The 21,055-nt window shown below is 47.6% G+C and overlaps 1 protein-coding gene across 7 annotated transcripts in view; it reads left to right on the plus strand.

The window, feature by feature from the left end:
* capn15 (calpain 15) overlaps nt 1–21,055 on the plus strand; it is a 350,926-nt gene that overhangs the window by 225,172 nt on the left and 104,699 nt on the right. The gene's annotated exons all lie outside the window — the stretch shown is intronic.

Consider the following 21,055-nt stretch of genomic DNA (forward strand, 5'->3'; position numbering starts at 1 on the left):
CACTGTTGTAAGGGTGTAGGTTTGTGTGTAAAAACCTCCCTGTTGTAAGGGTGTAGGTCTGTGTAAAACCTCCCTGTTGTAAGGGTCTGTGTGTAAAACCTCCCTGTTATAAGGGTGTAGGTCTGTGTGTAAAAAAAAAACCCTGTTGAAAGGGTGTAGGTCTGTGTGTAAAAACCCCCCTGTTGTGAGGGTGTAGATCTGTGTAAAACCTCCCTGTTGTAAGGGTGTAGGTTTGTGTGTAAAAAAGCCCCCTGGTGTAAGGGTGTAGGTCTGTGTAAAACCTCCCTGTTGTAAGGGTGCAGGTCTGTGTGTAAAACCCCCCTGTTGTAAGGGTCTGTGTGTAAAATCTCCCTGTTGTAAAGGTGTAGGTCTGTGTAAAACCTCCCTGTTGTAAGGGTGTAGGTCTGTGTGTAAACCCCCCTCTGTTGTAAGGGTGTAGGTCTGTGTGAAACATCACTGTTGTAAGGGTGTAGGTTTGTGTGTAAAAAAAAAAAACCCTGTTGTAAGAGTGTAGGTCTGTGTGTAAAACATCACTGTTGTAAGGATGTAGGTCTGTGTAAAACCTCCCTGTTGTAAGGGTGTAGGTCTGTGTGTAAAACCCCCTTGTTGTAAGGGTCTGTGTGTAAAACTTCCCTGTTATAAGGGTGTAGGTTTGTGTGTAAAAAAAAAACCCCTGTTGTAAGAGTGTAGGTCTGTGTAAAACCTCCCTGTTGTAAGGGTGAAGGTCTGTGTGTAAAACCTCCCTGTTGTAAGGGTGTAGGTCTGTGTAAAACCTCCCTGGTGTAAGGGTGTAGGTCTGTGTGTAAAACCTCCCTGTTGTAAGGGTGTAGGTCTGTGTAAAAAACCCCTGTTGCAAGGGTGTAGGTCTGTGTAAAACCTCCCTGTTGTAAGGGTGTAGGTCTGTGTGTAAAACCTCCCTGTTGTAAGGGTGTAGGTTTGTGTGTAAAAACCCCCCTGTTGTAAGGGTGTAAGTCTGTGAAAAACATCACTGTTGTAAGGGTGTAGGTCTGTGTGTAAAACCTCCCTGTTGTGAGGGTGTAGGTCAGTGTAAAACCTCCCTGTTGTAAGGGTGTAGGTCTGTGTGTAAAAAAAAACCCTGTTGTAAGGGTGTAGGTCTGTGTGTAAAAACCCCCTGTTGTAAGGGTGTAGGTCTGTGTAAAACCTCCCTGTTGTAAGGGTGTAGGTCTGTGTGTAAAACCTCCCTGTTGTGAGGGTGGAGGTCTGTGTGTAAAACCTCCCTGTTGTGAGGGTGTAGGTCTGTGTGTAAAGCCTCCCTGTTGTGAGGGTGTAGGTCTATGTGTAAAACCTCCCTGTTGTAAGGGTGTAGGTCTGTGTGTAAAACCTCCCTGTTGTGAGGGTGTAGGTCTGTGTAAAACCTCCCTGTTGTAAGGGTGTAGGTCTGTGTAAAACCTCCCTGTTGTAAGGGTGTAGGTCTGTGTGTAAAACTTCTCTGTTGTAAAGGTGTAGGTCTCTGTTTACGTGAGGAGTCCCTAGAAAAGATGCAGATACAGTTAGTTTGTATATGATGTATGCTGTCACTAGCATGGAATTACTTTGTGCAATGGATTTGAAAACCAGATTCAACCCTGCTTAGTTATCCCACTGGCTCAACTGGGAAGAGCATATAATTGAGTCCAACACCACAAGCTTTCGAGTCTGATTTTCGTTCTCTGCTCCAGTTGGCTTTAGCGTCCCTGTGGTAGGGAGAGTCCTATCACCCAGCGTTCCCATTCCTCATTGCTGTCCAGTGACTTTGCCTGCAAAATTTGGATGCACGGACTTTGGGGTGAGCAGGAATCGGGCATGGCTACGATTTCCCATCTCCAGAGTGCACTAACAGCACACGCATGCAACACGGCACACACACCACCGCACAGCATACACACATGCATACAGCACACACATGGCATGCGCACACACACACTCCCTGTTGGTAGGCTTTCCGTTGGTAGGAATCCCAGCTCTGCCTGATCCTGTACCTGCCTGCTGTCCATATCATCTCCCTGCGGAGAGTGAAAATCCTGACCAACATGTCCCATCTCACTCCTTTAGACGATGAGCCTTCAGCACCTCCTCTCGCCCACAGTTGAGATTGATGAACCAGCAGAGGCTAGACCTCTCCTGGCCGGTACAGCTCAGTACTGTATGGCGTGGAAGGTTTGAAACCTAAGGCGTGCAGTGACATGAGTGATTACTGCTTGTCTTCTGCAGTCCCAATGCTGGGCGCGATTGACCACTTCGCTGAGCATACAGTGAAAAGTGCTTTGTATTTGGAGGTGGGAAAAGTCCCTGCCCAGAGGACTCTGCCACAGGAACATGGTTCAAAGATTGAAGAGGAAAAAGTGAGGAACATAAAAAAATGAAGAAAGGAGGGAGAGGTGCCAAATGCCAATCAGTGTTCCCTCAAATGTTTTTTTTTCCGTGTGCTGTCCCTTTAACTGGCTGTGCAACCCAAGCAGACCTTCGTGCGTGCATGGTTTCTTCTATATAAAAGCCGATGAGTGGCCTGCAGGGGACCTCCAGACCACTGCTCGGCTGTGCAGCTGAGCAGGAACGTTGGTGCCAATCTGCTGTCAAAGGGAAGTGTTCTGGGGAATGAGGAATAACTGGTGTCAAAGGTGGGGGTGGGAGAGGCTATGGAGGGATTTGAAAGTGATCTTGAAGTTCATTCACCGGGACAAGGCATAAACTCAGGGGGTGATCAAAGTGCAAGTAGTCACCTCGTTTCCCGAGTGCCCAAACTCTATCTTTCTTGCCAGACTTCACAGGTCAAGAATGTTTAAAATATACTAGCTTTCTAGAGACAAAGCTAATATTTTAAATGGGTAAAGACTGTGTGCTATTAAAGAGGTAATCAACCCAAGACACCATGACAATCTTTTAATCAACTTGCTTCAATGACATTTTCCACATTGCAGTCAGAATTTCCATTTAATAACATTAATGACATTGCAAATTCACACAGGCTCCAGTAATCTTTCCTTCAAATTAATACATTCTCATTCTCTCTCTCCTTCCCCCTCTCTTATTTTATCTCACCATTCTTTCTTTCTCTGATACACATTCTCCCTCGTGCTTGCGCCCTGCTCTCTCTCCCCACGCCCTGTCTCTAGTGTCAGCCGGGGCTCAGTGGGTAGCACTATCACCTCTGAGTCAGAGGGTTGTGGTTTAAAGTCCCACCCCAGGAACCCGTATCACAAAAAATCTAAGCTGACACTCCAGTGCAGTACTGAGTGAGCGCTGCACTGTCGGAGGTGCCATCTTTCGGATGAGGCGTTAAACTGAGGCCCTCTCAGGTGGACGTAAAAGATCCCATGGCACTATTTCGAAGAAGAGCAGGGGAGTTATCCCTGGTGATCTGGCCAATATGTGTATCTCAATCAACATAACAAAAAAAACAGATTATCTGCTCACTTATCTCACTGCTGTTTGTGGGAGCTTGCTGAGCGCAATTTGGCTGCCGCGTTTCCTACATTACAACAGTGACTACACTCCAAAAGTACTTCATTGGCTTTGAGACGTCCGGTGGTCGTGCAAGGCTCGATATAAATCCAAGTCTTTTCTTTCTTTCTATCTCTCTCCCTCTCTCTCTCTCTCTCTACTCCTCTCTCTTTCTCGCTGTCTCTCGCCCTCCCCCATACCCTCTCTCTTTCCCCGCTCCCCCTTTTCCTCGTTCCATGGCCCCCCTCTCTCTCTCCTTTTTCTCTCGGTTCTCTCTCCCTCCCCACACTTCTCTCTTTCCCCTGTCCCCCTCTCTCTCTCTCTCTCTCTACGCCTCTTCTCATGGGCAAGATAATACCACAGGCAGTGATAGAGAGATGGTAGCAATATTAAATAATTACTTTGCTTCAGTCTTTACACGGGAGATAGAGCAGGTGGACATGACATTGGATCATGAGATTAGTAATGAAGTAACTGCATTTAAAATAAAAATAGGAAATATATTCAATAAACTAATCAGATTCACAGAGGATAGAAACCCTGGTCCAGACGGATTACATCCGCGGATTTTAAAAGAATCTAGGGAAGTGGTAACAGAGAATAGACAAGGGTAATGCAGTAGATGTAATTTATCTAGATTTTCAAAAGACCTTCGATAAGGTACCCCATAATAAACTGATGAACAAGGTCCGAGAATGCAGTCAGGGGACAAGTACAGAATGGATAGCTAGCTGGCTTCAAGACAGAAAGCAGAGAGTAAGGGTAAATGTGCAAAGTTAAAGCACATGGGATTGGGGGTAGTGTGCTGACATGGATTGAGAATTGGTTGTCAGACAGGAAGCAAAGAGTAGGAGTAAATGGGTACTTTTCAGAATGGCAGGCAGTGACTAGTGGGGTACCGCAAGGTTCTGTGCTGGGGCCCCAGCTGTTTACATTGTACATTAATGATTTAGACGAGGGGATTAAATGTAGTATCTCCAAATTTGCGGATGACACTAAGTTGGGTGGCAGTGTGAGCTGCGAGGAGGATGCTATGAGGCTGCAGAGTGACTTGGATAGGTGAGTGGGCAAATGCATGGCAGATGAAGTATAATGTGGATAAATGTGAGGTTATCCACTTTGGTGGTAAAAACAGAGAGACAGACTATTATCTGAATGGTGACAGATTAGGAAAAGGGGAGGTGCAACGAGACCTGGGTGTCATGGTACATCAGTCATTGAAGGTTGGCATGCAGGTACAGCAGGCGGTTAAGAAAGCAAATGGCATGTTGGCCTTCATAGCGAGGGGATTTGAGTACAGGGACAGGGAGGTGTTGCTACAGTTGTACAGGGCCTTGGTGAGGCCACACCTGGAGTATTGTGTACAGTTTTGGTCTCCTAACTTGAGGAAGGACATTCTTGCTATTGAGGGAGTGCAGCGAAGGTTCACCAGACTGATTCCCGGGATGGCGGGACTGACCTATCAAGAAAGACTGGATCAACTGGGCTTGTATTCACTGGAGTTCAGAAGAATGAGAGGGGACCTCATAGAAACGTTTAAAATTCTGATGGGTTCAGACAGGTTAGATGCAGGAAGAATGTTCCCAATGTTGGGGAAGTCCAGAACCAGGGGTCACAGTCGAAGGATAAGGGGTAAGCCATTTAGGACCGAGATGAGGAGAAACTTCTTCACCCAGAGAGTGGTGAACCTGTGGAATTCTCTACCACAGAAAGTTGTTGAGGCCAATTCACTAAATATATTCAAAAGAGTTAGATGAAGTCCTTACTACTAGGGGGATCAAGGGGTATGGCGAGAAAGCAGGAATGGGGTACTGAAGTTGCATGTTCAGCCATGAACTCATTGAATGGAGGTGCAGGCTAGAAGGGCCGAATGGCCTACTCCTGCACCTATTTTCTATGTTTCTATGTAAAGGGTAGCTATTCACAGTGGCAGAAGGTGGGTAATGTGTTCCACAAGGATCAGTGCTGGGACCACTGTTGTTCACAATTTATATCAATGATTTACACTTTCGAATCAAAAATACAATTTCTAAATTGGGGGGGATAGTCAATACTAAGGAAGACTGCAACAAATTACAGGAGGACATTAATAAACTTGCAGAATGGGCATATAATTGGCAAATGAAGTTCAACACAGATAAATTACATTTGGTAGGAAGAATAGGAAGGTATCTTATTACTTGGAGGAACAAAGGGATCTATCTCGGAGTACAAATACACAAATCACTAAACATTGTGACACGGGTTTGCAAGGCCATAAAAAAGCAAACCAAGCACTAAGGTTTATTTCTTGAGGTATAGAATTGAAAAGTAGTGAAGTTATGCTAAACCTGTATCGAACCTTGGTTAGACCACAATTGGACAGTTCTGGTCGCTATATTATAAAAAGATACAGAGGCACTGGACAAGGTGCAGAGAAGATTTACAAGAATGATACCAGAAATGTGAGGGTATACATATCAGGAAAGGATGAACAGGCTGGGTCTCTTTTCGCTTGAAAAAAGAAGACTGAGGGGTGACCTAATAGGGGTCTTTAAAATTATGAAATGTTTTGATAGAGTGGATACAGAGAGAATGTTTCCACTTGTGGGGAAGAGCATAACTAGAGGCCATCAATATAAGATAATCACCAAGAAATCCAACAGGGAATTCAGAATGGTGAGAATGTGAAACTCGCTACCACAGGGAATGGTTGAAGCGAAAAGTATCGATGCATTTAAGGGGAAGCCAGACAAGGCTATGCGGAAGAAGGGAATAGAGGGTTATGCTGACAGAGTTAGATGAGGAAAGACGGGAGGAGGCTCAAATGGAGCATAAACGTCGGCATGGACTGGTTGGCTCGAAAGGCCTGTTTCTGTGCCGTATATCTGATGTAATCCTATGTGTTGTGGTCGCTATGATGTGTATGATGCTGCAAAAGTCAACTTACTATAAGATTGCGTATCACAAGCTGTGGTTCTTGTGTTTTGATACAGATACTAGTACAGATATGGTATCCTGCCAACAGGATAGGGTGTCACAGCAAGGCAGTACAGGTACAATGTCCGAAATCTGGAATCCTCGGGACTGAGTCAGTGCTGGTTTTGGGTTTTTGCGGATTTCAGACAAGAAAACCAGTAGTCTGAAATCCGGAATCCTCAACCGAATCCGTGCCGGATTTCAGGTTTCGCCAGATTTCGGACCTCGCCACCCACCGATTCCTGCCGATCCTCCACTGCCCGTGTCCCCCCGGCGCTGCGCTTTTTACCCATTTCCTCGTCCCTCGCTGCCCGATGTCACCATCTTAGCCACCTCAAAAATGTCCGGTTTTCGGACAATAATTCCGGATTCTGGACGACTCCATCTGGGATGCGCAAAGTATCTGGTTTTCGGATAATTCTGATTTTCGGAGTTCCGGACTCGGGATATTGTACCTGTATCTACTTCAGCCCACGTCCACATGACCTCTGCTTCAGGTGGTTGCGGGTTCAAGACCCACTCTAGATACTTAAGCACACGACTTAGGCTGCCACTGTCATGCTGCACTGAGGGAGTGCTGCACTGTCGGAGGTGCCGTCTTTCGGATGAGACGTTAAACCGAGGCTCCGTCTGCTCTATCAGGTGGATGTAAAAGATCCCACGGCACAATTTCTCCCAGTGCCCCGGTGAATATCCCTCAATCAACATTACAAAAATAAAACACAGATTATCTGGTCATTTATCTCATTGCAGTTTGTGGGAGCTTGCTGTGCGCAAATTGTCTGCCGTGTTTCCTAAAGAGATCAAGGAGTATGGAGAGAAAGCAGGAAAGAGGTACTGAGGGAATGATCAGCCATGATCTTATTGAATGGTGGTGCAGGCTTGAATGGTCTACTCCTGCACCTATTTTCTATGTTTCTGTTTCAAACCGACACACACACACACACACTCACTCACACACAAACCGACACTCACACACACACACTCACTCACAAACCGACACACACACACTCACACACAAACCAACACACAAACACACACACACAAACCGACACACACACACATACAATCACACAGACATGTGCCAACATGAATGCATTCCATTACAACAGAGACAACACTCCAAATGGCACTTCAATGGCTGTGAAGGTGCTTTGGGAACTGAAGCACTATTCAATCTGGGATTGCTGGTTAAAACATAAAGATGCACTATTGATGCATTAATGCTATACAAAATTATGTTTACTCAGTCCTTCAAAACCAGGCTTGAATGAATGCCTTGCTGGTGGTTCACTATGGCCTGCTTTTGAAAAGGCCTCCTATCCACAAGACAACATTGTCCACTTTTGCACAGTTTGTGCATCGAGATTGTAGACTAAATGTAGCCTGCTGTGCAATGCTGAGAGATTCTAGAGACACTGTACAACACCTCTGCCCCAGTGTCAACCTGTTCTCAGCTAAACCTGGCTGAATACCACAAGGCAGTGTTTAATCTGGGGGACTGCATTGGTATCTCTTACCAGCGCGTGCCAGCATCAAACACTGTACTATATTTGCACAATGGACCCCTTAACATTACAATGCTGCGTGTTATGGAGAAGAATAATGAAGGGATTGATGTGCTGGTATTGCGACTCACTGTGCCACATAGCAGAAAGAAACGCATTCATGTTGGCGTGTGTGTGAGTGTCTGTGTGTGTCAGTTTGTGTGTGTGAGTGTGTGTATGTGTCGGTTTGTGTGTGAAAATGTCCAATAAACTGGCATCAACAACTCTCTGCGGCAGGGAATGCCACAGGTTAACAACTCTTTGAGTGAAGAAGTTTCTCCTCATCTCAGTCCTAAATGGCCTACCCCTTATCCTAAGACTATGTCCTGGTTCTGGACTTCCCCAATATCGGGAATATTCTTCCTGCATCCAAACCTGTCCAGTCCCGTCAGAATTTCATTTGTTTCTATGAGATCCTCTCTCATCCTTCTAAACTCCAGTGAATACAGGCCCAGTTGATCCAGTCTCTCCTCATATGTCAGTCCTGCCATCCCGGGAATCAGCCTGGTGAACCTTCGCTGCACTCCCTCAATAGCAAGAACGTCTTTCCTCAGATTAGGAGACCAAAACTGAACACAATATTCCAGGTGAGGCCTCACCAAGGCCCTGTACAACTGCAGTAAGACCTCCCTGCTCCTCTACTCAAATCCCCTAGCTATGAAGGCCAACATACCATTTGCCTTCTTCACCGTCTGCTGTACCTGCATGCCAACTTTCAATGACTGATGTATGATGACACTCAGGTCTCATTGCACTTCCCCTTTTCCTAATCTGCCGCCATTCAGATAATATTCTGCCTTCATGTTTTTTGCCACCAAAGTGGATAACCTCACATTTATCCACATTTTACTGCATCTGCCATGTATTTGCCCACTCACCTAACCTGTCCAAGTCACCCTGCAGCCTCTTAGCGTCCTCACAGCTCACACCGCCACCCAGCTTAGTGTCATCTGCAAACTTGGAGATATTACACTCAATTCCTTCATCTAAATACTAATGTATATTGTAAATAGCTGGGATTCCAGCACTGAGCCCTGCGACACCTCACTAGTCGCTGCCTGCCATTCTGAAAAGGACCCGTTTATCCTGACTCTCTGATTCCTGTCTGCCAACTAGTTCTCTATCCATGTCAGTACATTACCCCCAATACCATGTGCTTTGATTTTGCACACCAATCTCTTGTGTGGGACCTTATCAAAGCCTTTTGAAAGTCCAAATACACCACATCCACTAGTTCTCCCTTGTCCATTCTACCAGTTACATCCTCAAAAAATTCTAGATTTGTCAAGCATGATTTCCCTTTCATAAATCAATGTTGACTTGGGCCGATCCTGTCACTGCTTTCCAAATGCGCTGCTATTTCATCTTTAATAATTGATTCTAACATTTTCCCCACTACTGATGTCAGGCTAACCGGTCTATAATTCCCCGTTTTCTCTCTCCCTCCTTTCTTAAAAAGTGGTGTTACATTAGCTACCCTCCAGTCCATAGGAACTGATCCAGAGTTGATAGACTGTTGGAAAATGATCACCAATGCATCCACTATTTCTAGGGCCACTTCCTTAAGTACTCTGGGATGCAGACTATCAGGCCCTGGGTGTTTATTGGCTTTCAATCCCATCAATTTCCCTAACACAGTGTTCCGCCTAATAAGGATATCCTTCAGTTCTTCCTTCTCACTAGACCCTCGGTCCCCTAGTATTTCCGGAAGGTTATTTGTGTCTTCCTTCGTGAAAACGGAACCGAAGTATTTGTTTAACTGGTCCGCCATTTCTTTTTTTCCCAACAAAGGGTGGTGGGAATCTGGAACTCTCTCCCCCAAAAAGCTGTTGAGCCTGGGGGTTCAATTGAAAATTTCAAAACGGAGATTGATAGATTTGTGTTAGATAAGGGTATTAAGAGTTAAGAAATGCAGGTAGATGGAGTTAGGATACAGATCAATTATGATCGCATTGAATGGCAGAACAGGCTCGTGGGGCTGAATGGCCTCCTCCTGTTCCTCTGAGTGCATGGTGCCCCCACCCGACACCAAGTCCTGGCCCATCATAGTCTGCGGCGCGTGAGAATGTGAACCCAGCCTTAAGCAGCAGAGCAAGTAATCAATGCCGTTAAAATTCCGTTGATTAAATTCTGATGCACAATACAAAAATCAATCTTAATTTCCCTTTCATCAGAATTGATCATAAACGTTAGTGTATGAACTGGGCATGTGCACAAAGCAATCTCTGTGGCCCAGGGTAGGGTGGGACAAATCGTCCAGGGGTCCAACTCCTCCTGGCTGACCGATACCCCAGGATGTGCGGGGGTGTGGATGCTGGATAGGGAGAGGCTCAGAATCGTCTGTGATTTCCCCCTCAAACCCTCAGTGTCAGGCCTCAGTTTGTCGAAGTATAGTGGGTACCTGATACCCATGGAACTGGACCCCAATAAAGAGTCAATACTTCAAAAGTTCAAGGACTGAAAACTGGCAAATAACATTTGAAACCACCCACTGGTTTCCTGCCCTCCTGAAGGCACTGCTGGAGCACAGCTTACAGGGCACAGGGACTCCTTTCAGCACCGTGCCTCCGTGGCCATTCACCACGCCTCAACAGCAGAGTGTGAACGGCCAATCGCACACTGTGTCCAGACCTGTTCTCTCTCTGTTCACCTACATACACCTTCCTGCCGGAGTCCCAAAGTACCAACATGTAGTAGGGTCCTTGGATCATTTCTCCACTGCCCCCCGCCCCCCGCCCCCCATCCCCTTTCTTACTCTGCCCCACTTCCCCTGCCTAGGAGACGTTGAGACCAGTTATAGTGCCTTGCCTGAGATCAGCAAAACCAGCACAGATTCGCAATTGAACTGGATGTTTCAATGCAATTTATTTTTTTTAAGCTGTTTGACTTGAAATGCAGCTGGTTGTGAGGATAAGTGAGCAGTGGTGTTTTTGGGGATGTGCAGAGAGGCGATGGATGGTAGGACACTACCGATGGGTCCTTTGCCAGTAATGTGGAGGAGAGAGAAAAAAAAGCCTGGCTCACTTTGTCATATTCAATGTCGCAGTGCAGTATTACTGCTGCATACCTCGGAGGGATAAACAAAATGTGCATTTTAAAGGAAATTAATGGCAGTAACTGATTCGCTTCATTAACTGACTTTTAATTTCCCAGCATTTTACAACCACCGTGTCCTTTTTGTTCGCTGTCACAGGCTGCGTTTTTCAATCTTCAATTGCATTCATTCTCGCTCTTTGTTTGGCCGTGGGCAAAATAAAAGCTGGCACAGCGGGCTTGTTTCAGAATATGCTCCCAGAATCAAGTGATAAAATGACTTGACAATTGCTTAATTGGAGCTTTATGTGGTGGTGTTCTGCTGCTCCATAAATACTGCTGGCAGAGCGGCAGCTGCACAACCTGTGTCTCAGTGTGGGGCTCACTTACTCCTCCACATTCACACACATACTCCATTTCTGGAGCTTGGAGAGGGATATCCATCAGTGAGGAATTTTTAAACGTATTGTACACAATCTATCAGTGACTGTTCTGTAAACACATGGGTCATATACTAGATCTCCGGTGGCAATGCTCAGTTACAGAGCAGTTGTTTCCCCACAGTCCTGCTCCAGCAGACTGGAGCTTCTGTTCCTGCAGTGATTTCCCTCGCCCCATAGTATATCGGTACACAGTGAGTGCTGGCTCGTTATTCAACCAAGGGGGACATCACTGGCCTGCAGTGTGGGAGCACCCTACCCACAGACCCAGCTCAAAGACCAGCAGCACCTCCCACAGTGCTTCCTGCCTCTTCAACCAGTGAAGAAGGAAAGGAACAACGAGGAACACTGCCAGATGTTGACAACAGACAGTCCGGTCCAATTCTACTCCACCCAGTGCCAAGCCCAGATGGGCAGAGATCGAGGAAATGGGCGATTTGTGAATGACTTGCTGGTTTGTGGTGCAATATGACCCTTTTAATGTCAGTTGCTTGGTGATGCACTCCCAGCTGTGTGGTTATTTCCCCTCTGCAGCCTCTAATATTCCCCTGGTTGTTTTTAGCGCTGTCCTATGATTGGTCAGTGGAATGTTACCATCTTCAGGGCGAGGCTTGAAAATGTTGCTGACTTGTATCAGTTTTGCCTTCACATTACTCGAACATTTTGTGCAGCACTCGGCTGAAGTACTGGTGGTTACACGTCTGTCAGTGGCAGTGGGAGCAGTTTGAGGTGATGAATAAAGAGTATGGTGCAACATTAAAGCCCTTGCGTCAGTGATTTCCCTCGCCCCATAGTATATCGATACACAGTGAGTGCTGGCTCGCTATTCGACAAAGGGGGACATCACTGCAGAGCCTCGTTTTGCAATCCCCCGACACACACACACACACATTTCCAGCGGGTTTGCTGGATAATGGGAAAGCTGGCCACTTTGTCTTTCCTAACACAGGACAGTGCAATCAATTGTCGCCCCCTGACACTACCCAGGCTATTGGCTAACTCAACATCGACCTGGGGCCTTCCCACATCTCAATAGATCAAGGACTGTGGGTCTTGTTTTTACCTCTAAAGCCATTGATTACTTTCTATGAGGAGAGATTGAGGAGACTGGGCCTATATTCCCTAGAATTTAGATCTCATTGAAACATATAAAATTCTTACAGGGCTTGATAGGGTAGATGAATGTTCCCCCTGGCTGGGGAGTCTAGAACTAGGGTCACAGTCTCTGTGTGAGGGATCGGCCATTTAGGACTGAGATGAGGAGAAATTTCTTCACTCAAAGAGTTGTGAATCTTTTGAATTCTCTACCCTAGAGGGCTGTGGATGCTCAGTTGTTCAGTATATTCAAGGCTGAGATAAATAGATTTTTGGATATTAAGGGAAGCAAGGGATATGGCAATAGGGCAGAAAGGCAGAGTTGAGGTCGAAGATCAGCCATGATCTTATTGAATGGCGGAGCAGGCTCGAATAGCCTATTTCTGCTCCTATTTTTAATGTTCCTGTGTTCTAACATGCTAAACATTTATCTGAACATTGAGCTGCAGTGACCTACCTATCTCTGTAACCTCCTCCAGCGCAAAACTCTCAGATCTCTGCGCTCCTCCAATTCTGACCTCTTGTACATCCCCGATTGTAATCGCTCCACCAGCTACCTGGGCCTTAAGCTCTGGAATTCCCTCCCTAAACCTCTCTATCTCTCTCTCCTTTAAGACGTTCCTTAAAACCTGCCTCACCTGTCCTAATATCTCGTTATGTGGCTTGGTGCCAAATTTTGTTTGATAAATGAAGCACCGGGGGACATTTTACTATTTTAAAGGCGTTATATAAATACAGGTTGTTGTTGACGTTCCTAGTGCCACCCACTGAAAATATTTGTAGGCAATATGACTGGCTACATGCGCTTGCTGTATAAATGCAATCATGTGATCTGTTGGATTGCACATGAATCATGGCAGGCTGGGCTGAGGTGTAATACATTATACCTTTTAACATATTTATATCTCTGAATATCAAACGGTGTTTTTGCCTCATTCAATTAGTGTGTTTGTGCACACGTATGCAGTTCTGGGAGCCCCAACCCATAATGGTGCTATAAATTGATGGTGTTTGGAAATGGAATACTGTATCTACAGTTGTATAATCTCGACTTTTTAATCAAATCAGATTTTAAAAGTTCACTACTAAATCGTGTGACTTCAGCTCCTCCCCGCGCCCCCCCCCCCCCCACCACCACCACCTTTGGGCCTGTTTATTCATTCGTTGCCATCACAATTTTTTTAAACAAAATATTACGGTTACAGTTTCCATGTGACAGTTAATTAGTTGATCGCCTTCAGATGAGGTGTTAAATTGAGGCCCTGTCTGCTTGCTCAGGTTGGCAGGAGCGATCTATTTGAAGAGCAGGGAGTTCTCCCAACTGTGCTGGCCAACACTGCTCCCTTTGCCAACAACACCAAAGAACAGATTCGCTGGTCATTCATTTAATGGCAAAAGCAAAATACTGCCGATGCTGGAATCTGAAATAAAAACAAAAAATGCTGGAAATCTCAGCGGGTCAGGCAGCATCTGTGGAGAGAAACAGAGTTAACGTTTCAGGTCGATGACCCAGGGGCATTGACCTGAAACATTAAGTATAATTAATATTACATAATTGAGAATGTGTTTGCTTTGCTAAGGAAATTCATCTCCTAAATCAAGATGCTAGATTTTTCTCTCTTTGGCTAAACGGTATTTGTAGCGAAGTGTCAACACAATGACTCTCGGACAGGGAACTCTACTTTATTGATATGTCAAACACTGCCAAACATCCAGGGGCATATATATATGTGGCACTTTATCACGCCATCATGGTCCCAAGGCACTTCATAGTCAAAGAATAATGTTTGAAGTGCACTTGCTGTTGTTATATAGCCAAGCACAATAGTCACATTGTGTAAGCAAGGTCCCACAAATAGCAAATGAGGTGAATGACAAGATGGTTTGTTTTTCCCTGGGTTTTTACTTTGCTGTTGCCATTTATAATGTATTTGCTTCATGGGTTCTTTGCTTATGAATTCAGAGCAACACATTGCTGTTGGTTTATTAGCAAAGGTTTAACAATCACACTACACATTACTAGTTCGTCCACCAGGCTCACAACCACCTGCCTCATTGTGGATCCCCTGAACCCAACTGGCTGGGGTTTTATTGAGTTTTGTGAACATCACGTGACTGGCCGAGCCACTCCCAACTCAACAGCTCTCCCAATCTGTGAGCATCCTCATATGTACATACTCATCATCATAGGCAGTCCCTTGAAACAAGGATGACTTGCTTCCACACCAAAAAAGGATAAGTTCACAGGTGTTCCAATGAAGGACCTAATATTCCGGATCCCGAACTACATATTGAAGGGTGGAAGAAGCCTGTGTGTGGATTTTTTAAACGTGTGCTGGCCGTTGCACACCAGCCACCACACGGGCTTGACAGAGTTAGGTCTTGGTCTAGTGGCAAGGGTTAACCAAGACAACTGGAGACCAGCTCTGCTGCACGGACCCAGTGCGCGCACACATCGCAGTGTGGGCTGGCCCGTGCTGCCCCTGGCCCCGAACTTGCGCCTCCCCTGGGCCCCGATCACGTCCCTCCACAGTCTCTCACCGCTCTTGTTGTATCTGCCTGCGCTCCAATCACCGACCTGGACCTTGATGACGTCACTCTTCACGCTGCTCCCTGTAATGGCATGCCTCCACGCTGCTCCCCGGGGCCTCCATGCTGCTCCCTGGGACCTCCATGCTGCTCCTAGGCCGCTGCTTTTATGGCCCTGACCTGCCGCTGGTGTTCTCATGCAGGTCGGGGCCTCCATGCTGCTCATAGGTACATACATTACACCATTGGCTGAGGGCTACAGGTTAGCAACTGGTACCGCTAACCAGGCACAAAACCAATATAAAAGTAGCTGATATAATGTTGAATTTTTAAAAAACTTTTATTTTGATGCTGTCATATATTCAAGCTTCACCCATCTTCATCACTTCAGTGCTGGCTAATAAAGAATTGGTCACAGAGTGACCTTCTCTCTAGTATGGGCCTCGTGTGCATTTGTACTGTATGGTAAGGACATATTAGATGCAGCCTCATGGGGCTCCACTAAAATATAATTAGCCCCTCCCTGCAGAGGTATCAAATCTTATAAAGTCCCGGGAAGTGGGTAATGACATGGAATTGGAACAAACCCAGTCTCCCATGATTTGCAGCCGAGGCCATCTTGTCATTCTAGCGTTACAACAGCAACTTGAGAACTGTACGAGTGTGAGCCTGACATCTAGGGATTGAAGGTACAGCCCTATTGTGAGTCTGATGGCAACTTCCCCGCAGCATGTGCCACTACGCACTGATGGTAATAAGGAGCTTGTTGGGCAGTGACTGATCCCTGCACTTCAGTCCAAGGTGTCTGTGGCTTATCAAGCTGGATAAGTAAGACACAAACCACCAGCTCTGCAGCTTTTTCTGAGCCTTAGGCACAGTCTTATCTTCAGGTTTTTCTTCAACTGTAATAACACAATGGAATTTTATAGTCACCCAAAAGATGTGATGTCCTTGTTTAAAAACACTGGGATATTGTACACGGCTATCTGTTTCAACACATCTTGAATCACTGGTGGGAATCCAGAATGCCTAACTGAACTTGGCATCTAAAATCCATCCTAACTAAAAGATGTTAGCGGTCAAATAGTGACTGTACATATTATAGTTTCTGGTTAAACTTCACATTCTAGAGATTACAATAATACACATTGAAGTCTGTTTTTCCTCTTAGATTTTGTGATATCGCTTTCGCTGCAGATTAAAAAGCTGCTGTTCAACATTTGGTGGATCTCCCTCTTGCTGAATCTACCGGGTTATTCTGTAGAATGGTGTTACTTGTGAGAAAGAGCATATTTTAGGTGCAGTAACGGTATAAGAACATTTCCTAGCTACTTCCCACCCTCTTCTTCTCACCGTCCATTAAGTGATTTTAACTGCACCTTGTGTGTCTTCTTTTGATGTAGTTAAAATAAGCAGCTTAAAACATTTTTTTTATGCTTGCACACGTACACACACTCCCTCTCACGTACACATACACACATGTGCACTCACATACACTCTGACAGCACCCATGCACACCCGCTCACACCACACACTCTTGCACGCACACACGCAGACTCTCGCTCAGACTCGCACACATGCAGATTCTTTCACGCCGCACGCTCATGCACGCAAAGTCTCACGCACACACTCTCGCACTCTCAATCATGCAAACTCTCACGCACGCATGCACACCCGCTCTCACACACGCAGACTCGCACGCGCACTCTCGCACGCATGTTCTCACGCTGTAATCTCACTCTCCCGCACGCATACTCTGACACACGCACCCTTGCACGTGTCCCCCTCGCGCATGCCCCTCCCCCCTTGCATGCGCCCCCACCCCCCTCGTTTGAGCTGTCCCCCTACCCGCTCACTCCCGCACGCCTCCCCCCTCTCTCGCGCACCCCCTACCACCCCACCCCTCTTTCTCTCCCTCGTGTACTTCCTCTCCCTCCCACACACTCTCTCCCTCTCTCCCTCGTGCGCGCTTTCTCTCCCTCGTGCGCGCTTTCTCTCCCTCGTGCGCGCTTTCTCTCCCTCGTGCGCGCTTTCTCTCCCTCGTGCGCGCTTTCTCTCCCTCGTGCGCGCTCTCTCTCCCTCGGCGCGCGCGCGCTCTCTCTCTCTGCCTCGCGCTCGTGCTCTCTCTCTGCCTCGCACGCGCGCTCTCTCTCTCTCTCTCTGCCTCGCGCGCGTGCTCTCTCTCTCTGCCTCGCGCGCGCGCTCTCTCTCTCTCTCTCTGCCTCGCGCGCTCTCTCTCTCTCTCTCTGCCTCGCGCGCTCTCTCTCTCTCTCTCTGCCTCGCGCGCGCGCTCTCTCTCTCTCTGCCTCGCTCTCGCTCTCTTGCGCTCTCCCTCTCTCCCCCTCTCTCTCTCTCACCCTGGCACGCTCCCTCTCTCTCCCTCTATCTCTCTCCCTTGCACGCTCCCAATTTCCCTTGCGCCCCTTCTCTCATTCCCTCGTGCGCTCCCTCTCTCTCTCTATCTCTCTCTCTCTCTCCTTCAAATGCTCCCTCTCTCTCCCGCTCCCTCTCACTCACTCTCCCTCGCTCGCTCTGTCTCTCTCTCGCGCGCTCCATGTCTCGCTCTTGCGCGCTCCATGTCTCGCTCTTGCGCTTTCCCTCTCTCTACCTCTCTCTCCCCCTTTCTCCCCCTCTCTCTTCCCCTCTCTCTTCCCCTCTCACTCCCCGTCTCTCGCTCCCTCGCGCGCTCCCTCTCTCTCTCTCTCTCTCTCTCTCTGTCCCTTGCACACCCTCTCTCTCCCTCTCTCGCTCCCTCTTTCGGTCCCTCGCGCACGCACTCCCTCTCTCTCTCACTCTCTCCCTCACGCGCTCTCCGTCTCCCGCACGCACTGCTCTCTCTCGCTCGCGCGCTCTCTACCTCTCTTACGCTCATGTGTCACACACACTCTCTCCCACACACTCACTAACTAGTAATCTGTCCAATTCATGGAGCAAATGTTTAAGCTTAAATCCTACCAGACCTGTATAAATTGTACCTGGTACTTATTGTGTTCCTAACACAGATGAGACTGCACACAGGGAGGTTAAAATAACAGTGACCTCAGTCTTTATTAAGACACTCCAGAGTGAGGCACAGGCCTTAGAGGCCGGCTTATATACAGTGCTCCCAAGGGATGCTAGGATCCCTTCGGACTTCAGGGGATGCACTCCCTGGTGGCGGAACATGGAAGTGCATGCTTTACAGATACACAACATCACTCCCCCCACAAAGTCAAAGTGAAAACTATTAACAAGGTGAGGCGGTCGGGAGCCTTTCTTTCCCTGGTGGACCGCCTCAGTACAAATGTCTGTTCTGGTGTGTTGGCTGTGCCCTCGCTGGGCTGACGTGTTGTTGGCCCTGCAGGGCTGCTAGGTGAGCCTGGCCTTGCTGGGCTGTTGGGCGTAATGGGTTCGATTTCCTGGTCCGGCGTGGTGTCGTTGATCCTTTGGGTGTGTGTTGTGGACTCGAAAAAGGTGGTGTCTGCTGTGGGTTGTTTAGGGCAGTCTGTGAACCGCAGCCTCATTTGGTCCAGGTACTTTCTGCAAATTTGTCCATTGTCTAGTTTGACTACAAACACCCTACTCCCTTCTTTAGCTATCACCGTGCCCACGATCCACTTGGGACCATGTCCATAGTTTAGCACATACACCGGGTCATTCAGATCGATTTCCCGTGACACAGTGGCGGGACCATCGTTTACATTTTGTTGCTGCTATCTGATCATGCAGGTTGGGGTGAACCAGCGAGAGTCTGGTTTTAAGTGTCCTTTTCATGAGTAGCTCAGCCGGGGGCACCCCTGTGAGCGAGTGAGGTCTCGTGCGGTAGCTGAACAGTACTCGGGACAGGCGGGTTTGAAGTGAGCCTTCTGTGACTCATTTGAGGTTCTGTTTGATTCTTTAAATTCGGCACTGGTGAAACATGGCCCGTTGTCACTGACCAGTACGTCAGGCAGGCCGTGGGTGGCAAACATGACCCTTAGGCTTTCAATGGTGGCGGTGGTGGTGCTTCCCGACATTATTTCACATTCAATCCATTTTGAAAAAGCATCCACCACCACCAGGAACATTTTACCGAGAAACGGGCCCGCATAGTCGACATGGATCCTCGACCATGCTCTGGAGGGCCAGAACCACAAACTTAGTGGTGCCTCTCTGGGCACGTTGCTCAACTGAGCACACACGCTGCATTGCTGTACACAGAACTCTAAGTCAGAGTCGATACCGGGCCACCGCACGTGGGATCTGGCTATCGCTTTCATCATTACTATACCCGGGTGTATGCTGTGGAGATCCGAGATGAACGTCTCCCTGCCCTTTTTGGGTAGCACTAGTCGGTTACCCCACAACAGGCAGTCTGCCTGAATGGACAGCTCGTCCTTTCACCGCTGGAACGACTTGATTAGCTCTTGCATTTCAACGGGGATGCTGGCCCAGCTCCCATGCAGTACACAGTTTTTTTACTAGGGACAGCAGAGGATCTTGGCTGGTCCAAGTCCTAATCTGGCAGGCCGTGACAGGTGATTTATCATTTTCAAACGCTTCCATGACCATCAACAAGTCTGCGGGCTGCGCCACCATCAACAAGTTTGCAGGTTGCGCCATTTCCACCCCCGTGGTGTGCAATGGTAGCCGACTGAGAGCATCCGCACAGTTCTCGGTGCCTGGCCTGGTAGTTATACGCTGATAGCGTGAGTGCCCACCTTTGTATGCGGGCTGAGGCATTAGTATTATCCCCTTGTTTTCAGCGAACAGGGCTATAAGGGGCTTGTGATTGGTTTCCAGCTCAAATTTGGCCAAACAGGTACTGATGCATTTTCTTACCCCGAACACACACGCTAATGCCTCTTTCTCAATCATGCTGTAGGCCCTTTCGGTCTTAGACAAGCTCCTGGAAATATAGGCGACAGGTTGCAACTTCCCCGCAACGTTAGCTTGTTGTAATACACACCCGACTCCGTACGACGACGCATCACATGCTAGCACAAGTCTTTTACATGGGTTATATAATACAAGCAGCTTGTTGGAGCATAAAATGTTTCTGGCTTTCTCAAAAGCAATTACTTCGTTTTTTCCCCATACCAAATCTCACCTTTACGCAATAACACATGTAGGGGCTCTAAGAGGGTGCTTAACCCCGGTAGGAAGTTACCAAAATAGTTGAGGAGTCCCAGGAACGACCGCAGCTCCGTGACGTTCTGTGGCCTGGGCGCATTCCTGATAGCCTCTGTCTTGGCATTTGTGGGCCGAATGACATCCACCGCGATCTTTCTCCCCAAAAACTCCACTTCTGTTGCCATGAAGACGCATTTCGACCTCTTCAGCCGCAGCCCTACGCGATCCAGTCGCTGGAGGACCTGCTCCAGGTTTTGTAGGTGCTCGGCGGTGTCCCGACCCATGACCAATATGTCGTCCTGAAAGACCACCGTGTGGTACCGACTTGACTAGGCTTTCCATGTTTCTCTGCAAGATCGCTGCAGCCAACCGAATTCCAAACGGGCATCTGTTGTAGATGAACAGTCCCTTGTGCATGCTGATGCAGGTGAGGCCCTTCGAGGATTCCTCCAACTCCTGTGTCATGTAGGCCGAAGTCAGGTCGAGCTTGGTGAACGTCTTGCCTCCTGCCAGCGTCACAAATAGGTAATCTGCCTTAGGTAGCGGATATTGGTCCTGTAGCGAGAAACGATTAATAGTTACTTTATAATCGCCGCAAATCCTGACCGTGCCATCACTTTTGAGTACTGGAACAATCGGGCTGGCCCACTCACTGAATTCCACTGGGGAGATGATGCCCTCGCGTTGCAGCCTGTCCAGCTCGATTTCCACTCTCTCCCTCATCATGTGAAATGCCGCTCGCACCTTGTGGTGAATGGGTCGTGCCTCTGGGACCCAGTGGATCCGCATCTTCGCCCCGGAAAAGTTTCCAATGCCTGACTCAAAAAGGGAAGGAAATTTGTTAAGAACCTGGATACATGAGGCCTCATCGACATGTGATAGCGCTCAGATGTCATCCAAGTTCCAGCGGATTTTGCCCAG

Source organism: Pristiophorus japonicus, chromosome 15 (assembly GCF_044704955.1).
Source record: "Pristiophorus japonicus isolate sPriJap1 chromosome 15, sPriJap1.hap1, whole genome shotgun sequence".
In the NCBI taxonomy this organism is placed as follows: Eukaryota; Metazoa; Chordata; class Chondrichthyes; family Pristiophoridae; genus Pristiophorus; species Pristiophorus japonicus.